The sequence below is a fragment of the Sipha flava genome, unplaced genomic scaffold (assembly GCF_003268045.1).
Source record: "Sipha flava isolate LNK unplaced genomic scaffold, YSA_version1 307_pilon_pilon, whole genome shotgun sequence".
NCBI lineage: Eukaryota > Metazoa > Arthropoda > Insecta > Hemiptera > Aphididae > Sipha > Sipha flava.
The window spans coordinates 1320886-1338189 of NW_020272984.1; the positions used below are offsets into that span (position 1 = coordinate 1320886).

The 17304-nt window shown below is 24.6% G+C and overlaps 1 pseudogene; it reads left to right on the plus strand.

Moving 5' to 3' along the window:
* The first annotated feature begins 16442 nt into the window (after window positions 1-16442).
* Window positions 16443-16986, plus strand: LOC112686348 (annotated as a pseudogene).
* Window positions 16987-17304: the final 318 nt, after the last annotated feature.

Below are 17304 nucleotides of genomic sequence, written 5' to 3' on the forward strand. Positions count from 1 at the left end.
AGAATATGAAGAAAACAGTAGTGATGTCTCGGCTAACAAGCTAACAAACTTATTTGATGAGGAGAGAATAAAAAGATGGATTAATGCAGTAGAAAATCTGGACTTTTCGAAATCAAGTAGAAAAAGTTGGGAGTTCCTTAGGAAGCTAGGTGTGGCCCAACGGGTCCGCAAATAGGAGGAGGTTATGGCGAAAGCGATAGCTACCCAACTTTTTAAGGTGTCAAATATCAAACAGAAAAAACAAGAAAACTTCGAAATTAGGAAACTACTTGCTAATGAACTTTCTTCATGCAAGGAATCGCCACCACTATTTGATATTTTTGCCAAGAGCAAAGTTGACACAGTCCTAAATAACAAAGCTGCTGGTGCGGATGGCACATTACCTGAATTCCTAAAAAAACCTAGGGGTCAAAAGAAGAAATTGGTTAGCTAAATTAACAACAAACATTAAAAATTGCGGAGTCCTCCCAAGATTATGGAGAGAGGCCAAAGTGATAGCCATCTTAAAACCGGATAAAGCTGCAAATGACGTCAGAAACTTTAGACCAATTTCGCTACTATCAACGGTATATAAAGTTTTCGAGAGACTAATTCTTATGAAGCTGCTACTAATACTAGAAAATAAATTCCCAATAGAACAAGCTGGATTTAGGACGGGCAGAAACTGTTGTGATTAGGTTCTTGCTTTTATGCTTATGTAGAAAATGGCTTCCAAAACAAGAAGAAATCCGAAGTAGTTTTTCTTGATTTTTTGCGGCGTATGATAGTCTGGAAAGAGGGTTGCTAGTCAAAATGGCCAATATAGTGAAATATAGTAAGAGAACGAGATTTTGAAATCGATGCTATCAAATAGGAAGTTCAGAGTGTACCTAAATGGTGAAAATAGCTCATATAAATATTTACAAAATGGATTACACCAAGGGTCGGTTTTTTCACCAATTCTTTTCAATTTCTATACAGACGATCTAACAGTCACAGAGGCGAGAAAATTCATCTACGCGGACGACATTGCATTGGTATATCAAGCCAACTCGAAATAGAAATAGAAATAGATGGCGTACTAAACCAAGACTTAATTACTCTCCAAAATTACTTCAGAAAGTGGTACCTTAAATTAAATCCAAATAAAACAGTAGCGATAGCTCTTTACTTAAGTAACCGGGAAGCCAACAGATGACTAGAATTAAAGATAGGGCCAATAGTGAATGCCCAAGGTATCTAGGGATAAAAATTGACAGAGCTCTAACTTTCAACGACTATATAGAGGTGATGAAGAAAAAGTTGAAAACTAGAAACAATATAATAGCAAAACTAGTGGGTGCAAGTTGAGGTAGCAACGTGGAAGTCCTGCGAACATCCACATTAGCAATAGTTTACAGCGTGGCCGAGTATTGTGCACCGGTTTGGTCAAGAAGTGCTCACTGTAAAAAAGTAGACATAGAGCTCAACAAATCAATGTGAATAATGGGCTGTGAGAATGACCCAAACTCAATGATTGCCGGTGCTGTCGAACATAATACCTCCAGAACCGAGGAGGTTAATGAAGGTTCACCAGGAAGTAACAAAAGCTATGAACAACCCTGAACTACCACTATATAAAGACATCGTCTTAAACCCCCAAAAAAGACTGAAGTCAAGACACCCTATCTGGGACCTGAAATTCCCGACAGAATTAATACCTTAATAATTAATATGTTGTGTTATGTCACGTTGTTGTTTTATTTTGTTAATTATTTATGTGCTGTTGTATGTGGCTTGTGCCACTAATAAAAATAGACAAATATAACTTCTTAAATTGCGTAATATTAGGCCAATGAAGCAAATAAGCTGAGGCAGCACCTTATAAAATAATATTTAAGGACATAAACAACACAGTAGGGGGACGGTGCGGGTTTCGACTGAGAGACGGTTGTATTGTGAGCATTTGTTAGAGACCCGTAAATTTGTGTGTTTGTTTAATAAAGTTATTCAAAAAAAGTGTTCTTAATTGTTCATCAATATTTTTTGTGTACCATCAAAAGATAGGTATACTATAGTGCTGTTAACATACTTATACTTTTTCACTTTTATATTTATATTTATACCTATTACCTATATATTTATTTTTGTTGCTTTATAGTGTGTTAGTACATATATTATAGCCGATGTCATATGCAAAATAAATAAAATAAGAATTAAAATAATTAGGATATATATATATATATATATTTTGTATTTCGTTTTAGTATCCAACTAAATAAAACACGCTCGATAGAAAGACCACGTCAGTGTAGGGTAAAAAAGATTTAATGCAAGTAGATAAAATGGCAATAATTGAGGATGCAGACAACAGAGACCGATGAAAGGGTTTGCTAGAAGCAGAGAAAAGCTTGAATGGCCTGTAGAAGCTAAAAAAATTCATTTATTGCTGTACAAACATTTAATTTTTTTAAATGTCTGCTGCTTATGGTAGTAGAAATATGATAATTTTAATTATTATTCCTATATATTTATATATTTCAATGTTAGTAGGTCAATTAGAATTAAATATAAATGTATTAAAATATAAAATAGAATTACAATTTTTAATATTTAGAGATATTTACTACTCGCCATGTAAATTGTTTTACACAGTAAACTAGTATTATAGGTTAATTAAAGAAAAGTACAAAACATTGAGGACAAGAACATTAATAAAGAACAAACAGCATATTTGGAAATTCAAGTATGGGCGTATATTAGTATGTATACGGAGTTTATTTAGACAAAATGTCTATAACTCCAGTAAAGTTGATAGGCACATAACATAGTAACATAAGTACATAAACAACCGCATAGAAATCACTAACAAAATATTGTATAAATCTTAACTCCCGAAATGGGAGTATACATATTTAGTATTGTGACACCTTTAAATAACGATAGTTTTTTTAATTGCAGCTTTTGACAATAATATTACTATGAGGCTTTACTGATGGTTTAATTCTTTATACGAACATATTATAAATTAAGATTTAGTTTTAATGAAGTTAATAAATTAAACAATGTTTATGGTTGAATAAAACTGGGTTTTGAAAAAAATATTGGTAAAAAAAAAACGTATCATTATAATTTAGAAATGTTTATTAAAAACTTATTGGAATGTGTACAGATTTAAAAATAATAAATTTTTATAGTTTTATATAAAATTAGGAATAATAAATGTGCATTTTCAATACATCCAATGAAACTTTATCATGTAAAATGTTTTAGTTTGTAAAGCTGTAAAATATTTTACAATTTTAATTTTTGAAAATTAAGCAATATATTTAAGAGAAATTTTAAATTATTATATTATATATCTTATGATTAAAATGAATGATATAATACAATTTATAAATCACTTAAAATTTTTCATTTTGAGTCATATATTTTTGATATTTTATTCTTTAAAATGCATTATTCAAAACCATAAATAAATCTCGTGAGAACTGAAAGTATTCATTTATAACCAAAATATTTATAAGTCTTAATTTAATTTATATTTTTAAGTAAAAATTTAAAGATTTTCTATTTCAAGTACACACACTATTTTGTTGAATATAAATAATAATTAGTTCAGGAAGTTAATATGTAGAATGTACACGAATAAATTAATGTTATTCATGTAATTGAAAATGTTTAATTTATAATTTTCGTGGCTTATAATGTATAATAATAAATTATGCTATATATTATTAGTTTGATATTCAAATTTATTAAGAAGTATTTTTTAAAAAATATAATAAAACTAATATAAATCTATCAATTGAAAAATAAATACATATAACTGAAATGTATGTTTTCTAAAATTGAATGAAACAATATATCCTGTAAATGGTTTGAGTAATTTTAAGATAAACTTATTTATTGTAGGTTTATTTTTTAACTATACTAAAACAAATATTTTTAACAAATTAATTTTGACAATGTAAACATGATAAAAAAACATATTGTACAGTTTTAATTTTTTTTTACGTGTAAAAAGGCATTACAATTTATATGAGATTCTAATAGAACCCATAAAAATATATTTTTATTATTTTTATTTTTTTATTTTGTTTGTCTTTATATATATATATATATTTATCTTTATTATATATTACGTATAATAAATTATCGACGATTTAAAAATAAAATGAATGTGGTATTTAACATTTAAATCTTATGATAATAATACTAATATAATTTATAGTTATAACTCATAAAATAGATTCCAGAATAAAAAATTAGCAATTTAGTTTTACTTTTATACTAAAATTAAGCTATGGAAATAAATTAAAAATTGCTTAATACATATATTTTTTTATACTAAAAGTTAGTTAAGTTAAATTTAGTTAAAGTTATGTAAATTAAAATAATAATTAATATACATTATTTGGATATTATTATTTTAATAAAATAAAAATCTTACGTCAATTGTAATTAATTGAATAATTAATTATCGTTTAGAAATTTTTAAACTTCAATCTCAAATTGTTACAATCATTTTAAAACCTATAATTAAATAATAATGAAATTTTAAAAACTGAAGCTAATTATCATAGAACGGAATTTTTCAAAATGTCATCATTCATATTTTTTAAAAATAATCGATATATTATGTTACACATTTTAATAAATAATTAAAATAAATCATGATTTTGATCATAGTTAATTGAGAATGTTAAAAATTTATGGGAATATAAAATAAACACTTCTTCTCATTTTAGCTTTATGATAAAATAGTTATTTATAAAACTATTTTCCTGTTAGTCAATCAGAATAATAATCGTTACTTTAAATTTAGTTATTAATTACTTCCAATTATGTGAATCTTATATTATAATAATAATAAAGTATGATAAATTGAAATTTGAAAATAATATTTGAAATTACGGTTTTTTGAAATAATTTGATAAAAATCAAGTTTGACATAAATATTTTAGGTATGTAAAAATATTACAATTAATATTTGTAGCAATTAATCAATGCCGATTGAAATATTTTATAATAAAAATATAGTTATCAAAACTAACAGTAAGTGCACGTGCAGTCTATTAAATATACCTGATTCAGAAGAAACATTGATTATAAAAAATATGTAAGAAAACTTCCATAAGATGTATAATATTTAAGAATAAACAGATTATTTTTATTTTATAATTTATAACATTTTATAATCATAATCTAAATATTTGTACTATTTGACAACTGCCCGTTTTATTCATATGAATAAATTATTATTATTATTATTACTATTATTATAATTGATTATAAATAAGATAGGGTCAATGTAAATGTAAATGTATATTTGTTTGTCATTACATTCATTAAAATAATAAATAGTATATTTGAAATAAAAAAATAATGATTTACTTTTAAATAAAATAATTAGGTATCGGAGTCCAGAAAATTAAATAACAGATTATTTTAATCATTTTTAATCTTAAATCATTAATATTCTCAACACTTTTCTTGTAGCATTTTCCTATATATTATATGGTTAGTAAAAAAAAAAAAAACGTAATTTGGGGTAATGATAAGAACAATTTTTTGAATTCCATACTCTTGAGCATGAATGATTATTATATACTTCTCTTTCGAAACAAATTTTTCCACTAATTACATACCTACAGTGCTTAATTGTTGAGAGTTTTCTTTTAAATATGTTTATGTAGCAAGAGTTTCCTTTTAGATTATTTTTTAGCCGAATTTTTTTTTATTGTTTTATTTATGTGTACCTATTATAATCTTTTTTATCTGATCCATTTTTTATCATATCCATATTATGTTGTTTTTCATAACAATTATATTTCAACAAATTAATATGATTCGTAATACAATATATTTTATTAGTGATATATTGGTATACATTTACAGATTGTATGATATATATAGGAGTATATAAAAAATGTGACATAAATAATGAGTTGAACATATAAAAACAGAAAATATCCTACTGAATTAACTGAACTACAAATACAAATTATACAAATTAAATAATAAACCATATTGTATAAATCATTGATTTTAAGAATCTTTTAAAATGTATATCACTATTATTAAATTACCTGCATAATAAATTCAGTTTTTTTTGTATGTCTCTGAAAGTTTAAAGTTTTTGTTTTTAGTTATAGTGTTTCTGGATTTCTTTGATTTAATTTAGTGCCATCTGAAGCGATTGCCCGTCTTAAATTTAAGATTTATGCTTAAGTGGAAGAATATTTATTGTATCTAGTGATATAACTTTATATTTATATATTTTAGTTTGATAATTCAATTTATCACTATTGTTCATAATGTAATGATAAACATTATAATATTTTTTATTTTTATTGTTAGAATGTAATAAACACCAACACTTATGTAGGTTTCATTTATATAATTTTCATCGTGGTAGCTTATGAGTTCTATTGTTTCATGTGATGCAATTAACCCTAAATATTCTTTACCGATGTTTCACTATTTTAATTTTCTTTCAAAAACTCTTTACAAAGTTTTTCGAAAAATCTACGAAATTCTTTATTTGATCAATAATGATGTTTTAAATTTTATATTCCTATAATATTTATTTTGGAAGATAGTAAGTTAAACGTAATCCAGTTATTATAGAGAATATAGACTAATAGTGCTTAAATTGAGAAATCGTAACTTTTGTAAATCCTAAAGAATTTTTCAGATAATTATTATTATTACTATTATTATTGTAATTATTACCCTTACAGCAAAACTTGTGATTGATCACCAGGGAGAAGTTTCCAATTATATATCATTCTTGAAACTTTACAAATTGATTGTATATCTATTGCAAGTGTCTTGATTGGACATCCAAGATGGACATCATTATACAAAATGAAACATTCAAAATCAATGTTGTAATTAAAACAGTTGTCTACAATACATATGTTTGTATAGAAGGAAGTTTTATTATTGGGCAGCATTAATTTTCATTGGTATGTTTCATTAAATTATGAAATAATTATAATATTTATTATATATATTGTTACTATCTAAACATAAAATGTTAATAAATATTATTTATGATTTTTAATCAACTTACATTTTTTATATTGATTTGTTCTATTCATTATTTTTATTCATAAATATTGTGTAATATAAAGTGATTTAGTGATTTAAAATAGATTTCGAAATTGTATTTTTAATCTGTGTTAGTATTGTTTTTACTTCAGAAGTTTTATGCTTGCTTGAGTTTTTGAATCTAATGGTAAAAATTACAACTAAAAATAAATATATTGGGATAAGTGTACTAATTTTCACTTGGGTTTTACGATTTATTATACAAAATTACATTACTCTCAGCATCATTAGATTTATGGATTAAAGGTTTTTTTTTTCGCATTAAGAGAGCTAATTTCTAATGAAATATATATATATATATATATATGTATTATTTTTAGAAAATTTAAGGTTTATACGAAGTAAAGTGTCTATGTGAAATTAATAATTATGTTTATAATTTCGTTAATTTTTTCATTCATTCCTGTTCATAATGACTATATTATGGTATTATTTTATTCATGTTTATAATATAAATTTATACTATTTTTATAAGTAAGTGGACTAATAAGATTATAAAATAAACTAACTGAACTATACTATCACAGTTATAATTAGTTAACACAGTTATAACACAGTTAAATTATAAATAGATATTGGTTTTATAAAAATATATTTTTTACTGTTTTAAATTAATAATTGTTTTTTGAATCTATGTATTTTTTACTAGAAAATTTAACATAAAATACAACCAGGTAATATTGTACAGACACTAGATTTTGGTGGACAAATCAAACAGTAGTTGAATATGTATTGCATATATTCAATTTGCATAAATTATTTTTTACACAAAACGTAAATGAAATCCGTGTCATATATTTTTTTAATATGTTTAAATTTATAAATATATTGGATATTGTAAACCACCTAATGTTTGTCACTGTAGACAATTTTAACAAAAATATAAATTATTCACAATTCTATAAACATGAAACATAAAAATATATGAAAACATAAAAAATGTTTTGATGTTCTATGGATTACTTTATTGCTTTACTGTATTATATTTTTGACCAATTCGATTTTGGATGAGAACAAATGGCTATTAATAAAGTTACAAGATAAACTATGATAGTTATTTCGAAAAATACTTACTGGTTACGTATTTAATGGTTAACCAAAAGAATCAGTCCTATTTTACAGTCGTATCACTTTTTTTAAGGATGCTGGTAATGGGGAGTAATTTCATGGTTGCAAAAATAACTGATTTAATATTTTTTAAGATACTAATTCACCAATACTTATTCAATATGACTATCTTCATCCGTAAAAATAATCAATTTGATTTTTTCATTCATTAGTGTTTATGAAAACAGAAAAAGTCGACAGAGCTAAATATTTTAATTTTATGAATGTTAGATGAAATGACTGATGGGAATCTTTAGCTTCATAGGTCAAAAACGTACAAACTAAATTGTCCATATATATTATAAATAAAATAATCATTAATTCACGATTTTTAGACGGAAATACTATAGTACGTGAGTTAATTTTGTTTAGTATAAATGGATAGTAGAGTCTCCATTATTTTAGTTTAAAAAAAAAGAACATTATCTATTATGTAATGGTTTTTTTTTTTTTCAAATAACTTATTTCAATAATTTTTTATAGCTAAATAAAAAACTTAAGTGTTTTTACTATGAATATTAAATAAATGGTTTGTTCTGTATAAAACATATTTTAATATTTAAATAACTGGTGTATCACGTATTTTTAAACTTTATGTTATTAAAATTTCTGTGATTGATAAAAGCAAACTTATGACAATCCATATTCAGTATGACGATATTCACTGGTTATTATAATTACCTAGTTATATTATGAAAAGGTATTTCTCATCATTAGTTATAAAATATTCAATTGAAATTTGTAAACTTTAGTAAATTAGCATGACATTTTATTTCAAAGAAAAATATCACAGTTAAATCAATATATTTTTATAATTGCTTTGAATTTTAAAAATATATTTAAATAATAAAATGTCACCATTTTTTTTTTTTTAATATATTCACATACATACAAACATATATGATGTATATATGTTTATATGTACAATACATATATTTCTCGTAATAATTCGATTGATCAAATAACCAACAACAGTTTCAATTGTTTGAAATCTTTAAAATAATTGAACACGATTAATAGAATTATCACCTAGTTCTACTAAACTATATTTTGTTAACAAATATATATTCTCAGGTATTATTGATAGCTATGATCTGTTTGTCGAGAGAACATTATTCGTTTGTGTATTCCCATCAATTTTCAGTACGTTCATAATTCTTATTTCTCCTATCATTACCGATTACAATTATCCTACCGATTTTTGAATGCGCATAAGCGATCGCACTGAAAAATGATGGGAATATGCAAGAATAGTCCCTCGGCAAACAGAGTATAGATACTGGATCTTTGTTCATCCAAATATACATTTCGAGTAGACTCTAGTATATACGTACGTGTTTAATCAGCCGTGAAATAGATAATGAGCAAAAACGAATTAATATTGATTATCATATAAACAAATCGATACTGAGTTTGTGAACAATCCTGCATTTTACTTGTACTCAACAAATACCAAGTTTTAACTTTCAATATTTACTAGCTAGGTTCATATCAATCACACAATATTTATTTATTATTTACATTAAATTATTATACTGTCTACTGTATGTATATTAATACTTATATACATATATACTGATTTGATAATTTTTATTAATTACAATTTTTAATATAAGATATAATTAAATAAGTAAATGTTGATACATTGTGACAAGTAATGTAAATATAGTGTAGTAAACTGTAAGTATCTAGTCATTTTCTTCAAATGATTTATTTACCTTCTATTTACTTACTTGGAAGATTTTTTTTAATGTTCATCTCAACGGTCGTACGGGAAGGAAAACGATATACAAAATGGTATGGATAAAATTGAACATTCACTTCATAGGAGGAGTCACGTAATGAAATAAGAAATTACGTGACAGGATGTCACGTTTGTACGTGGACAAAAGTTCTTAATAAAAAATTTAAGCATCCGTATGCACGTGATATCAAGAAAAAATAATGATACGTTTAATATACCTCACGAGAGCATATCAACATTGGAAGAATTGAATAATGTTTTTTATTTGAGAGTTTTTTTTCTGAGAGCAAAAATAACTATCCAAATTCTAGATCAGCAATTTTGTCCGATTCAATAAATATAAATTACAATATTATAGATTGAATATATTTTTTTATATTCAATTATCTTTAGTACTTTTTTACTTTTTTAAATTAAGAATATTGATTATTTGACATTTAATAATATTAAAATAATATTATTATATAATATTAAAATAATACCGGCACAAGCAAACCAGTAGTAATAAAACTTATGTAACCAATAAACATTTATTTTTATATTGATATTGAATTAATCACGTAAGATGACCGACAATAATATAAAACACCACATAGCATGGTCAATTCAAGTTGACTTAAGATATTGTCTATGTTTGTAATTTTTCTTGAAAAATGTAAGTAGGCTACTGAACTATCAACGGGTATAATCTAGTAAGTCTAAAAGTAATGTGGTCAATTTTTTGAAACATCATGAGTAAAAGACGTCAACAACACTGCAGAGTAGAATACTCAACAATTTATATCCATTAAATGGGGTTATGGCCATGACGGCTACCATATGTATTATAGTTCAATTTAAGTTTATTTTTTCCTCTGGTTGTTTTGTACTCAAAGTTAGAATGAGGAAACTAAGATTGACGGGTACAAATATTTAGTTAATTTTGTAATACCACAAATATATTTGGTTTAAATTTAGCGTTTATGCCATCTTTATTTATATTTTAGTTTGATTTTTATAGATTTAAGTAATTCTTATTACAACATATAAATAATTATCATGTATTTTCATATCGATTTAAATGTGGATATTAATTTTTTTCATATGTTTCTTAACCTTTTAATTTTCCATAATACTAATTGTTTAGTGTAAAAGGATAAATATTATATGCAAATTGATGTTTATAGTATTTTAAGAAATATTTAGCTTAGTTGTATTATATACGGTTTTCAAAAGTTTCATATTATATCAAAAAGTAAAATAAATGGTTTTAACTATGAAACTATAATGAGTATACAACAAACATACTTTAGGTAAAGTTGTAATTTGAACAAAAATGTATCGACGATTTAAATTTTTGTTTCTTAACATCGAGTATCAATAACTCTGTAAAACTTTATGAACAAATACTTAGAACATTTATCAGAAATAACAATGCTGAAATCTTTCAAAACTTAGATTAATGGTTTTGAATAAAAAATAAAAAATAAAACGTGTAGTCCCTATTTGATCATAAACAATTTTATAGAAAATTTAAAAATAATAAATATTTGAATGGCTGAAAATAACTCATGTGATAAATATTCTCCGGAAATTGGTAAAAATCTGGTTTAAGGTTATATATGCAGATATTCGATTGGTAAATCGATCTATAAGTACAATAGTTTTTATTCTGTATTTACTTTTTCTATAATTTATTAACAACAAATATTAATATTTCAAAATCCGTTGATGGCTTAATTTAATTATTTCTATTATATTATATTATTACTATTATTATTATATTATAACATATTTGTAGTCAACTTAGAATTAGACTATAGATCGTTTAAATATTTATTAATTGTCTGAGATTTAAATAAAAATCTAAGTCAATAGAAACAAATTTATAATGAATTTTCAATTCAAAAAAAAACGTTTAAGTAGTAAAATTAAAATTATATTAAACTTGATTTATACGTGAAAAATAATAATAAAAATAATATATAATATCAGTATATTATAATATTATGGTAATATAAGAAACATTGTCTGGTATTAACGAAATTGCCTAGTATATTATAAGACAATATTTCCGATTAAATGCCATTGTTTATGGTATAGGTTTGGGAGGGTATAACACGATTGTGTATGAAATTGAATGAAACTTCGTCAAATTTACTAATTTCACTAGTAAAAATATTTAGAGATTAACAAAAAAAAAAATCAAAAATCAAAAAAATCAACAAAAAAAAAAAAAAAACCATTAACATTAAATTTAACGGTTTTATAATAGTTCATAAAAAAAAAAAATGAATAATAAAATAATAAATAAAATAAGGATAACTAAATAAAAGAAAAGTAATTAATAAATAAATAAAATCGACAGTTTTTATTTAAATTAAATTATTATGAATAAATTATTTGAATATGCTTACATTTGGATTCTTTGACATTTACAATCTACTACTTTTACTTAAATTCGGAAAATACCGTATAATATAATGAAAATAACGAAATTTCGTTACATCTGATATATTTGATATCATTAACAATAAAAATAGGTAATAAAAGCAATAAAACACAAAATATTTATTAACTTTTTTAAGTTCTCCTGTATAGGCATGTAGTATACACACATACCGGTATGAAAATTGGCACCAATGTTTAAAAATTTGTATGCAATCATGTAGTTAAAAATCCGGTAAAATCGTTCAGAATCGTGCAGCTTAAAAAGTAATCGCCGATAACAAACGTACGCAATTGTATTTTACCCGTTTGGGAATAGTATTAATATTAATCATTCGAATTTTCATCTAATAAAGTATTTACCAATATGTTCTAGGTGCCAACTTAATTTCCTAGTACCGTTACGACATTATTACATTAATCATTAACCATTATTACTGTAGGAGATTTGACTACTAAAATGTGTAGGTACAAGTATAATTTTGCTACTTATATATTATAACATTGTTGTAGTTTTAAAATATAATCAATATAAATAATCTGTAAACTCTCCATTTTTAAATGTTTATTTATCCGTTTAAGAGGTTAAGATTGTCAAAAGCTATTAAATAAAATATGATTGATTGACTAGTGAGATAAAATTAACAACAAAGTAAAAATATAATGGTAAATAAGTGAAGATAAACATTGGTTGCATTAATTTCATTAGTTGCATCTTCATAAAGTCACACAACAGAAATCGAGTGTATATCATGATATATATTATTATTTTTTATTTATAGAAATCAATTTCGTTATTTAATCGATCCCAATACCACATGAATTTAGGATTATCATATATAAATTGACAATAATTGTCAATTTATATATGATAAAATTTGAAGAGGGCGATATTATATAGTATATCATAATCATTTTGATTGTATCTTTTAATTCTAAGCACAGCCAAACATTGACGTCATCCATTCAAATTTTAATGATTATTTGATAACATATATATGTATATATATACATTATAATTCACATCCATATTAAATGTATCAATATTTTATTGGTATAGTTGTTTCAAATATTATTTATTTTATTGTTTCCTAAATTGAATGAATTCATGCATGTTAATTTTAATATTTACACATTTTAATATAAAATAAAGAACATCTCAAAGTAGATTCGTTTTAATGTTATAACTATATTTTTAGTGGGTCATTGGGTAAATGTTTACAAAAAATGTATAATTACATCAAAATTATCAAATATTTACCAAGCATTTTAAGTCAGCCTTTTATTAATTAAAATAACTATTTTTATATTTTTATGTTTGTGATACAATCACATTTATAATACATAATATTGTATTAGTATATAACAAAAACTTAAAATATTTTAAATTGAATTGGCGCTACATTATATATTTCATATTGTAATAAAATTAAAAAGTATTGAAATATTATAGTTTGTTTATATTTTTAAAAATTGATTTAAATTAATAAACATTTTTTTTTTCTATAGTAATTACATTTTTATTAATATTATTAGGGAAATTATATATTCCTATAGATAATAACAACTTAATTCCTTATAACATGCATTGCATTTCTTTTAATATTGTGGGTTTATTATTATTTGTATGGAGATTAATATACTCTAAAAACAGCTATTATATTGAGTGCATACAATAATGTATACTTATGATAGGTAGTTACCATTTGGATAAAATCTTAATTTTCAGATGGGTTTATACGTGTCAATTATTATGATTATTATGACTAATTTATCAAAACTAATCAAGTTATGAAAGTGTTAACACTTGTTTCAGCATAACTGATTTATTAAAATTAATTTATAGTAATTTAGAAACTATTTCTATTTGGCGTAATTTCTAATGATCAGTATCGCATCATGGAAGGCAATTGCAACGTGTGAACTTTAATAAATATTTCATAATTTGAGTACTCCATAAAATTATAATATTACAGTGACCCGGAATTTATTTAAAATGTTTTTAAGTGGCATGATGATCATATTGAACTATTTTTTGGACCAATAGAGAAAACATGAGTGTTAATGGAACATTAGTAGTACCAGTTATAAGGATCGAGAAACGCAAAAAAAAAAAAATTGTAAGAAAATATGCGCTCTGTTTTGAAGTAACCTGGTCTGTAAGTTAATAATAATAAAAACTAAAATAAAAACAGTTTGTAAAGTATAAAAAAGAAAGAATAATAACATAAAAAATTGGAAAGAAGTAGAGCTGGACTGATAGATTCATTTTGAATGTTCGGTTTTTTATTGAACCTTGTGAACGATTTGTCCAGTGAAAAGGATAAAAATTATAATGATTATTTTAACTGACACGTGTAAACCTGCTTTTAGTATACCTACCTGTTTCGAAAGTTTTTTTTCTATAAATGTAAAAAAACATTTTGTAAAAATAAAATATATTTTTATCTTTGAGTTACTTCAAACTATATTTAAAATTGTTTGATAGTTTCAAAAGATATATCTGAGAGATATGGATGATGATATATTTTTCAGTTAACTGATTGATTTAGAAAGGAAATTACGTAGCTTAAAAATTTAAAAACGTAGTTATTTATCTAACCATAAATAATTATGCACAATAAAATATTAATAAATAGAATAAAAGATACAAGGAAATTACAAATGAAGTTTCTATTTTAGTTAGAAACGTCAGTAGAAACCGGTCTAGGACATCTCGGCGTGGCTATATCGTCGTAAATCAATTTGGCGTGAACCCATTTTGGCGTGCATTCAATTCTTTTAAACTTAAAAAGAACTTAAATAACTTACTTTTATTTTTTAATTTAATTTTTATTATAAACATGCTTTATGCCGGTATCTATAGTGTATGATTCTAAACACGGTATATAAATTATCCTAAACTAGTTTTACCCATTTTGCAACAAGAATTTAAAAGCATTATCGAGATAAGATTTTATTGTCTGATATATTTAATATCTTTTTTATGCATTTGGTGTAACAATTCGATTTCTATTTATGGTAAGTTTTCAAAAGAGGACTAATCTGGTTGTTGCACTGACCTCTTTGATTGAAAATCATCACGAAGTACTCCGCGCGAAATGAATCAAATAAAAACTATAAGGGAACGTGATATTTTTACTCACGATGGTTATATGTATGTTTCTGATGCATTTAACCACGATAAAACGAAGACATTTTGGAGATATCGAAGTAAATATTCGTGTAAATCAAGAATTCACATATCCGTTGAAACTTCTGTGGTAAGTACTCATTTATTTATACTTTGAAAAAAAATTTAATATATTGTATTAATATGCTTAATTTTAAAAATTGTACAGATCATAAAAACTATAAATACCCACACTCATGTCTCAGAAGCAGTGTTAATCGAATCGAATATTGCAATTACGAAAATAAAAAATCGAGCAAAAAATACATTAGAACCAACGTCAAGCATTGTAAATTAATGTACAAGTAGCAAAAGTATATATATATATATATTATAAGCAAATCGGCTTTTTTTTAAATTTTATCAAACATTCAAAACATAATTTTATTTAATTAGGGAGCATTATCAACAGATGGAGATCTTAAAAAACGAATAAGGAGGACAAGGTGTAAAATACAAGTTGCACTAGATACACTAAAAGACTTAAAAAAACTTGAAATACCGGAAAGGTTTCAATTGTTCTCCCTTTCAGAATGTACCACCGAACAATTTTTGTTATATGATAGTGGACCAAGTCCAGATAGAATTTTAATTTTTGGCCGTTCTCGGAGTTTAAACGTTTTGCATCAATCAGATATGTGGTACGCTGATGGTACTTTTAAAATGGCTCCACCACTTTTACTAGCAAAATATCTTGACGGCTTACACCCATTATTATACGCACTTCTACCAGATAAAAGAAGCCAAACATATGAACGCTTATTTCAAATAATTATAGATATGAAACCCCATTTAAAACCTGTATCGATAGTATGCGATTTTGAACAGGCTGTCATTAATGATTTTAAAAATAAATTTCTCGGTGTTAAAATTTACGGTTATCTTTTTCATTTATCTAACAATTTTAAAATACAAATGTGCGAATTAGATTTGATTTCTACATATAAAAACGATGTAGATTTTTCAATTGCAGTAAACATGGTTTTAGCGCTAGCGTATATTAAAATAGAAGATCTAAGTATCGCAATAAATTTACTAACCATCGAAATACCTGACGAAGTTCTACCTCTTTTAGATTGGTTTGAAGAATATTACATCAGAAGGATAATAAGAAACAGACGTCGATCCCCCATTTTCCTCCTGAGCTTTGGGACATCTATGAGCGTGTATTTAATGATGAAGACAGAACTTATAACTTTTTCAAGGCAGCCAACAGACGACATAATTTACAAATGGGTCATAGCATCTAACCTTATAGATATTAATTTCATGTTTGAGAAAAATATAATCTGGACGTGATACATTTTATAATCAATTAGAAGTTGGAAAAAGTCTTTCACGGAAAAAAATGAAGTATATCGATGTAGATAAAAGAATAAAACAACTTGTAAGTAATTATAACAATCGTGGCATCATTAGTTTTTTAAGGGGGATAGTCCATAATATTAGTTGTCATTAGTTTATTTTAATTATATTTATATTAGGTTAGATATATAGAGGGATAATCATTATTATCATTATTATCTTCATTATTATTATTATTGTCGGCCGATGCCGTATCCTATAATATAATTTACACAAATATCATTTATGTAGCGTGTTTAGAATCATATATTATATCGGCATACAGCACGTTTATAATAAAAATCAAATTAAAGAAATAAGTCTAAAAGAATTGAATACACGCCGAAATGGCCACGCCGAGATGTCCAGGTCCGCAGTAGAAACAGTTGCGAAGTGAAACGCAGGATACGTAAGATAATTTACTAAAAGCTTA